The sequence below is a fragment of the Suricata suricatta genome, chromosome X, assembly GCF_006229205.1.
Source record: "Suricata suricatta isolate VVHF042 chromosome X, meerkat_22Aug2017_6uvM2_HiC, whole genome shotgun sequence".
In the NCBI taxonomy this organism is placed as follows: domain Eukaryota; kingdom Metazoa; phylum Chordata; class Mammalia; order Carnivora; family Herpestidae; genus Suricata; species Suricata suricatta.
This window is the reverse complement of record NC_043717.1, coordinates 100,604,265-100,611,469: the sequence shown is the minus strand read 5'-3', so window position 1 is coordinate 100,611,469 and position 7,205 is coordinate 100,604,265. Positions and strand designations below refer to the sequence as shown.

Here is a 7,205-nt window from a genome sequence, read left to right as displayed (position 1 = left end):
GAGAGAGAGAGAGAGAGAGAGAGAGAGAGAGAGAAAGAGAGAGAGAGAGAGAGAGAGAGAGAGAAAGAGAGAGAGAGAGAGAGAGAGCGAGAGAGAGAGAATCTCAAGCAGGCTCCATGCTGTCAGCGTGGAGCCTCAGATCTTGACCTGCGCCGAAATCAAGAGTCAGACACTTAACCACCTGAGCCACCCAGGTCCCCCTCTAATACTTGTTTGTAAGCTATTCATTGTATGGTATCCTTTTCTAATTGCTACACATATCCCTCCATCATAGATGTAAATACATTTTGCCTTTTACACTTTTTTCATCAAAAGCCCAAATTTAGGGGCACCTGGGTGGCTCAGTTGGTTAAGTGTCCGACTTCAGCTCAGGTCATGATCTCATGGTTCGTGGGTTCAAGCCCTGCATTAGACTCTGTGCTGACAGCTAGGAGCCTGGAGCCTGCTTCAGATTCTCAGTGTGTGTCTCTCTCTCTCTAACCCTCCCCTGCTCATGCTGTGTCTCTCTCTCTCAAAAATAAATTAGAAAAAAACCACATTTTTAAAAAGCCCGAATTTAGGGGCACCTGGGTGGCTCAGTTGGTTAAGCATCCAGCTTCAGCTCAGGTCATGATCTCACGATTTGTGGGTTCGAGCCCCACATCAGGCTCTGTGCTGACAGCTCAGAACCTGGAGCCTGCTTCAGTTTCTGTGTCTCCCTCTCTGCCCCTCTCCCACTCATGCTGTGTTTCTCTATCTCAATAATAAATAAAAACATAAGAAAACAAATTTTTAAAAGCCCAAATTTAATAATTCTAGATGGTCGCCACATAGTAATTATTTTAAAAACTGGCTAGTTGTAGTTGCTGAAGTATTTCTGACATAGCCAGATTTGCCAGCTCCCTAAGTGCCGTTCATAAACTACTTATAGGGGTTTATAGCCCTTGAGGGTGAGTATCCTCCTGTTAGATAGTTTGAATGCCCACCTTGTAGCATTTGGGTGGCTAACGTTTTCCGGTGAGTCAACCATTTCAGGCTCATGTGTCTTGTTCTTCCAGTTTCCCTGCCCAGAGACTGTTTTCTATAGAGATAGAGGTAGATAGACATAGATAAGCTAGGTGTATAGATGTAGATGTAGAGATAGGTAGAGGTAGAGGTAGAGGTAGAGGTAGAGGTAGAGATAGAGATAGAGATAGAGACAGAGACAGAGACAGGTAGTTAACTGACTGACATATGGGGAAACTTGAAAAAAACATTGGTCTTACTTTGGATCAATTTAATGCTGTTTCACAAATGTTTTCTGAGTATGTACTGTGTACCTTACCCTGTGAGTCTGAGGGAAAAGACTGCTTTTGACCTCAGGGAGATCCCAGTCTAGAAGATACTACAAAGTCTTTCATCTTTCCATTCTTGTGTAGATTAATTTTAATGGGAAAACTTATGTTTGTAAACTTTCCCAATAAATCTACATTCCCGTGGATATATAATATGACCTTGCATTCATGCTAAACTGTTGGGGGGAAAAAGAGTTGATGGCTGCTTTCTGGAATTTTGTATGATTGTCATTTGCCAAGCAGTTTCCCATTGAACCACATCTTAAAAGAACCCCATTTTTTCCTTTCAGTGATAATCAGGGACTCATAATGCAGCTAACTTTTAAAGTGAATGAAGACCTCACACCTCCCAGTTTGAAGGTACCCTTACAGTTGCATTTGTTGGTAGGTGGGCTTGATGTAACTTGAATTGAATCTGAGACATTTTGCTTCTGGACTGTGTTAACTACAATCATACACTGCTTCTTTTATGTCATTCACAAGTATAAATTTTGTCTATAGAATTTATGGAAACGTTTACAATAGGGAAAACTAGGGTTAGACCATTATCTCAGTTAAGTAATAGAAACTAGCTATAGCTATCATTACTACTTTTAAACAAGGCCTCTAAAATTTCTTTAAGTTTATTTTTTGAGAGAGAGAGAGAAATCTGACAGCCACTTCATTTTGTCTCTGGCATCTGGTCTATGAAAAACAAAAACAAGGGGCACCTGGGTCGCTCAGTCAGTTAAGCCTCCGACTTCGGCTCAGGTCATGATCTCACGTTTGTGGTTCAAGTCCCACGTCAGCCTCTGTGCTGACAGCTAGCTCAGAGCCTGGAGCCTGCTTCCAATTCTGTGTCTCCTTCTCTCTCTCCCCCTCCCCACTCATGTTCTGTCTCTGTCTCAAAAATAAATAAAACATTTAAAAAATTAAAAACAAATCAAAACCAAAAAAACCCTAATTCGCTTAACATGTTTGTTTTTTTTTTAATTGGAAGGATTTCCAAAAGCTTTGGCTACAAGAATAATATTGAAAGAAGTTCTCCAAACTTCTTGGAAATGATCTTCACTTGAAAATACTCTTTAAAGCACACACCCCTGGTTACCAGGGGTTAAGGAATGGGTAGAGTTGGATAAAATTAATGTGGCTACATAAAAAGGCAACATAACAGGTCTTTTTGGTAATAGAAATGTTTTTGTTATATGACCATATTAATGTCAATATCCTTGTTTGTGATATCATACTGTAGTTTGCAAGATTTTACCATTGGGGAAACTGGGTAAAGAGTATATGGGATCTGTTGTATTATTTCTTAAAATAACATGTGCATCCACAATTATTATAAAAATAAAGTTTAATTTAAAAAAAGACAAGAAACAGAAAGGGAGAATACATTTGCAAAAATATGTATCTGATAAAGGACTTGTATCCAGAATACACAAAAAGGTTTACATCTTAATGGCAAATAAACAATCCTATCAAAAAATGGGCAAGGATAACTATAACTAAAAAGACAGACTAATAACAAATGTTACAGAAATTGGAAACCATGTACATTCCTGGTGGGAATAAAATTGCACACTTCCCTTGAAAATATATTTGGCAGTTTCTCAAAAACTTAAACACAGTATTACCATATGACCCAGAAGTTTTCCTCCTAAGTATACACCCAATACAATTGAAAATATATGCCCACAACCAAAAAAAACTTGTTCACAAATTTTAATGGTAAAATTAATTATTCATAGTAATCACAGGTTATAAACAACCTAAATGTTCATCATCTCCAGATGAATAAATTAAATGTGGTATATCCATTCAATGGAATATGATTAAGTGGTAAAAAGAAATGAATACATGCTACCACATCTCAAAAACATTTTGCTTAGTGATAGAAGCCAGACACAGAGACCACATATTTTATTATTCCATTTATATGAAATATCCAAAAAAATAAGCAAAGTTGTAAAGATAGAAAGGAGGCTAGCAGTTGCCTTGTATGGTAGTGGTGGATAACAGGAATTCATAGTAAATGTGCGTGAAGTTTCTTATCAAGGTTATAAAAATGTAAAACTGATTCATGGTGATGGTTTTGATAGTTTTACCAAACTTAATAAATTTTCCTAAAAATGTCAGTGAATTATACATGAAAAGGGAGAATTTTATGACATGCAAAATATGCCTCCATAAAATAACTTCAAAACAACCACAAAAGAATTCTGTATATTGAGTATCTGTCACAGGTTACTGGGTAGTGTAGGTTTTACTCTTAAGAATACCGATTACTTGGGTGTTTTCTACCTCATGGTTGTTCTGTCCTTTGAAGTCTATTGGGAACTCAAATCAGATGCAGAATTTTTAGTGTAACTGGTATCTTGAGAATTGTTAGATAATGGACTGTTGCTCACTTTTGTGTAAGCGATGAAAACCAAGAGTATGTCTTTTTTTCCCAGTTTAACTGAATCCCTATGTTGTTTTAATTCAATCTCACAATGACTGAGTAATAGTCTTTCTCAGATGCATTTACCAGGTACAGTGTTTACATTATTCAAGCAATCTTTTGCAGGAAATCTGCAGAACATGAGAAAAGCAATTATCTCTATTTAGATAGTTCCAAAATCCTTTTATAGATGTTACTTAAGTATTTGGGTCATTGCACACATCCATCAAAAATGACTTTATTTTCTGGAGGTTGCTATGATTGTCATTTAAAAATATAACCTATGAAAGGAATTCATAGTGACAAAAGTACATTATGCAGATGACTTCCAAACATTCTCATATTTGTCATTTAATGAAATGTGTACATTCCTGCAAAGTCTGTTATGAACTGACTGTGTAGGTGCATATATGGATTGGAAAGAAACAAGTAAAATTCTCTTTATTCACAATCAAACTATTTGTATAGAAAAATCCCAATAAATCTGGGGGGGAAAAACCTTGTAGAAGAAATAGAGAATTTAACACAACTGTGTGGTGTAAGATCAACATGCAAACATATTTCCACATACTGGCAATGAACAATTGGAAACTGAAATTTAAAACAAAATTCAATTTACAGTCATCCCAACAACATGAAATATGTATGGATAAATCTACCAATACATAAAGAAGATTTTTTTTAAATCAATAGACTTTATTTTTTAAAGTAATTATAGATTTACAGAATAATTGCATAGGAAGCACAGAGGTCCTTCCCTACCCACACAGCTTCCCTTATTATAAATATCTTACATTATTATGCCAAAATTTTTCAATTGATGAACCAATATGAAAACATTATTATTAGAAAGTCCATAGCTTATATTATGATAAGTTTACTCTTTGTGTCACTCATTTTATGGGTTTTGAGAAATCCATAATGTCATATATCCACCATTGCTATCCTACTTAATAGTTTCACTGCCCTAAAAAAATCTCCCTTGCTCCCCCTATTCATCCCTCCTTCCATCAGCCTAAATCCCTGGTTACACAGATTGTATTACCATCTCTATAGTTTTGTCTTTTCTGGAATATCATATAGTTGGAATCATACAGTATATACCCTTTACAGACTGGCTCCTTTCATTTAGATATGGGTTTAAGTTTCCTCCATGTGTTTTCGAGACTTAATAGCTTAAAGCTTGTGTCTGTTACAGAGACAATTTGAATATTAAAAGGTGATGATTGAACTTAAGAAGAGACTGATAATTTTGGGGGGGTCTGGGTACAGTAGAGTTTATTGATGGTACCTGATAGGTAGGGCTCCCCAAGCCCCTCCCCTTCTTCAAGGGGTCTGGGGTGGAAACTGGGTAGAGGTCAGGAGAGTCTCAGTGTGTTTAGGGCAAGGACTCCACAGAAGCTGAGGACCTCTTTCTTCCTCTAGCTCTTTCTGGGACTGGTGGTCCAGAGAGCTCTTACTCCTTGGAGTCCATGTGGACCGTAAGGTGCACCGCCTAGTTGCTATGGTCAAATTCACTGTCACAATAGGAAATGAGCTTGACAAAGTGGTCATTGAGAGCAATGCTAGCCCCAGCATCAAAGGTGGAAGAGTGGGTATCACTGTTAAAGTCATAAGAGACAACCTCTTCATCAGTATAGCCAGGATGCCCCTGACAGGGCCCTCCAATGCCTGCTTCACTACCTTCTTGATGTCATCGTATTTGGCAGCTTTCTCCGGGTGGCAGGTCAGATCCACAGTTGACATGTTGGGGGTGAGGATATGGAAGGCCACGCCAGTGAGCTTCTCATTCATCTCAGGGATGACCTTGCCTACAGCCTTGGCAGTGCCAGTAGAAGCAGGGATGATGTTCTGGGAATCCCCTCGGCTATCACACCACAGCTTCCCAGAGGGGCCATCCACAATCTTCTGGGTGGCAGTGATGGCATGGACCGTGGTCACGAATCCCTTCACAATGCAGAAGTTGTCATGCATGACGTTGGCCAGAGGGGCCAAGCAGTTGGTGGTGCAGGAGGCATTGCTGGCAATCTTGAGGGAGTTGTAATACTTCTCATGGTTCATGCCCATCACAAACATGGGGCATCAGCAGAACAGGTAGAGATGATGATCCTCTTGGCCCCAACCTTCAAGTGAGCCCAGACCTCTCCATGATGGTCAAGACCCCAGTGGACTCCACAACATACTCAGCACGAACATCAGCCCATTTGATGTTGGCAGGTTCTCACTTCTGAAAGATGGAGATGGGCTTTCCATTGATGACAAGTTTCTTATTCTCAGCTTTGTGTCATGGAATTTGCCATGGGTAGAATCATACTGGAATATGTAGACCCCATAGTTGAGGTCAACAAAGTGGTAATTGATGGCGACAATATCCACTTTCCCAGAATTAAAAGCAGCCCTGGTGACCAGGTGCCCAATATGCCCAAATCCTTTTACTCCAACATTCATCATCGTGTCTCCAGGATGTGGCTGGCCCTGCACCCAGAGATGTGGCTCTCTGTCAAACAGGGAAAAAGAGAGCTGAGACAGAAAATTTCTAATAGAATTCAGTTACTAGGATTTTATTTCATTCTCTTAGTAAATGGATGATCTTTCTAAGGAAATGAATAGGTCTGTGTCTGCCATCTCAGAATCAAGAGAATCACTCCGTGTGCCTCTTCATGAACCTATATCTTCTCAATATTTTGTACCTCTGTCAGCTTCCCGACACATCTATTTGTCCATTTGTTGAACAATCTATTTGTGATTAATTTCTTTATTTCCTATCTAGAGCCAACATTGCTTTATTTCACAGAAGCTTGTATGAATCTTTGAAAAATAAGCTCACAATATGAATATATTGGCCTGAATTATTGATAAGTCATGCAAAATTATTGTGCTCTGCTGTAATCTGGAACACTTGCATGAAATAGCAAAATTTAAAAAAGTTCAATTTTCACATATTCTTTCGATGCCTTATATATCTAAATACACAAACCATGGTCCAGCCATCAGCTTACTTAGCTACGGATTTCTTTCATATACAGTGTGTTTCAGCTATATTGAATTAAAAGTAAATGCCACTATTTTGAGTTCGATATGTATTTCTTTTTGATGTTTGCATCTTACCAATTTCACCAAATACTTCTGTTTTGGGGATCACAAACCATTTCTGGCAGCCATGTCCCACCCATTGTTTTAGAAATCTGTTTCATGTGTTCATTTTACTTTTCTTTTTTTTTGTCTTTTTAAATTTTTTTTATTTTTTATTTTTTTTATTGTTTATTGTCAAATTAGTTTCCATATAACACCCAGTGCGTCTCCCCACAAGTGCCCCCCACCATGACCATCACCCCCTTTCTCCCTCCCCCTCCCCTTTCAGTTCATGGTTCATCTCCAGTATTCAGTAGTCTCCCTTGATCTGTGTCCCTTACTCTTCCCCACTCTCTTTCCCCCTTCCTCTCCCCATGGTCCCCTGCCAGGTCTCTCCT

The 7,205-nt window shown here is 38.6% G+C and overlaps 1 pseudogene; it reads right to left on the bottom strand.

The window, feature by feature from the left end:
- Positions 1–5,230: 5,230 nt before the first annotated feature.
- Positions 5,231–6,186, bottom strand: LOC115283680 (annotated as a pseudogene).
- Positions 6,187–7,205: the final 1,019 nt, after the last annotated feature.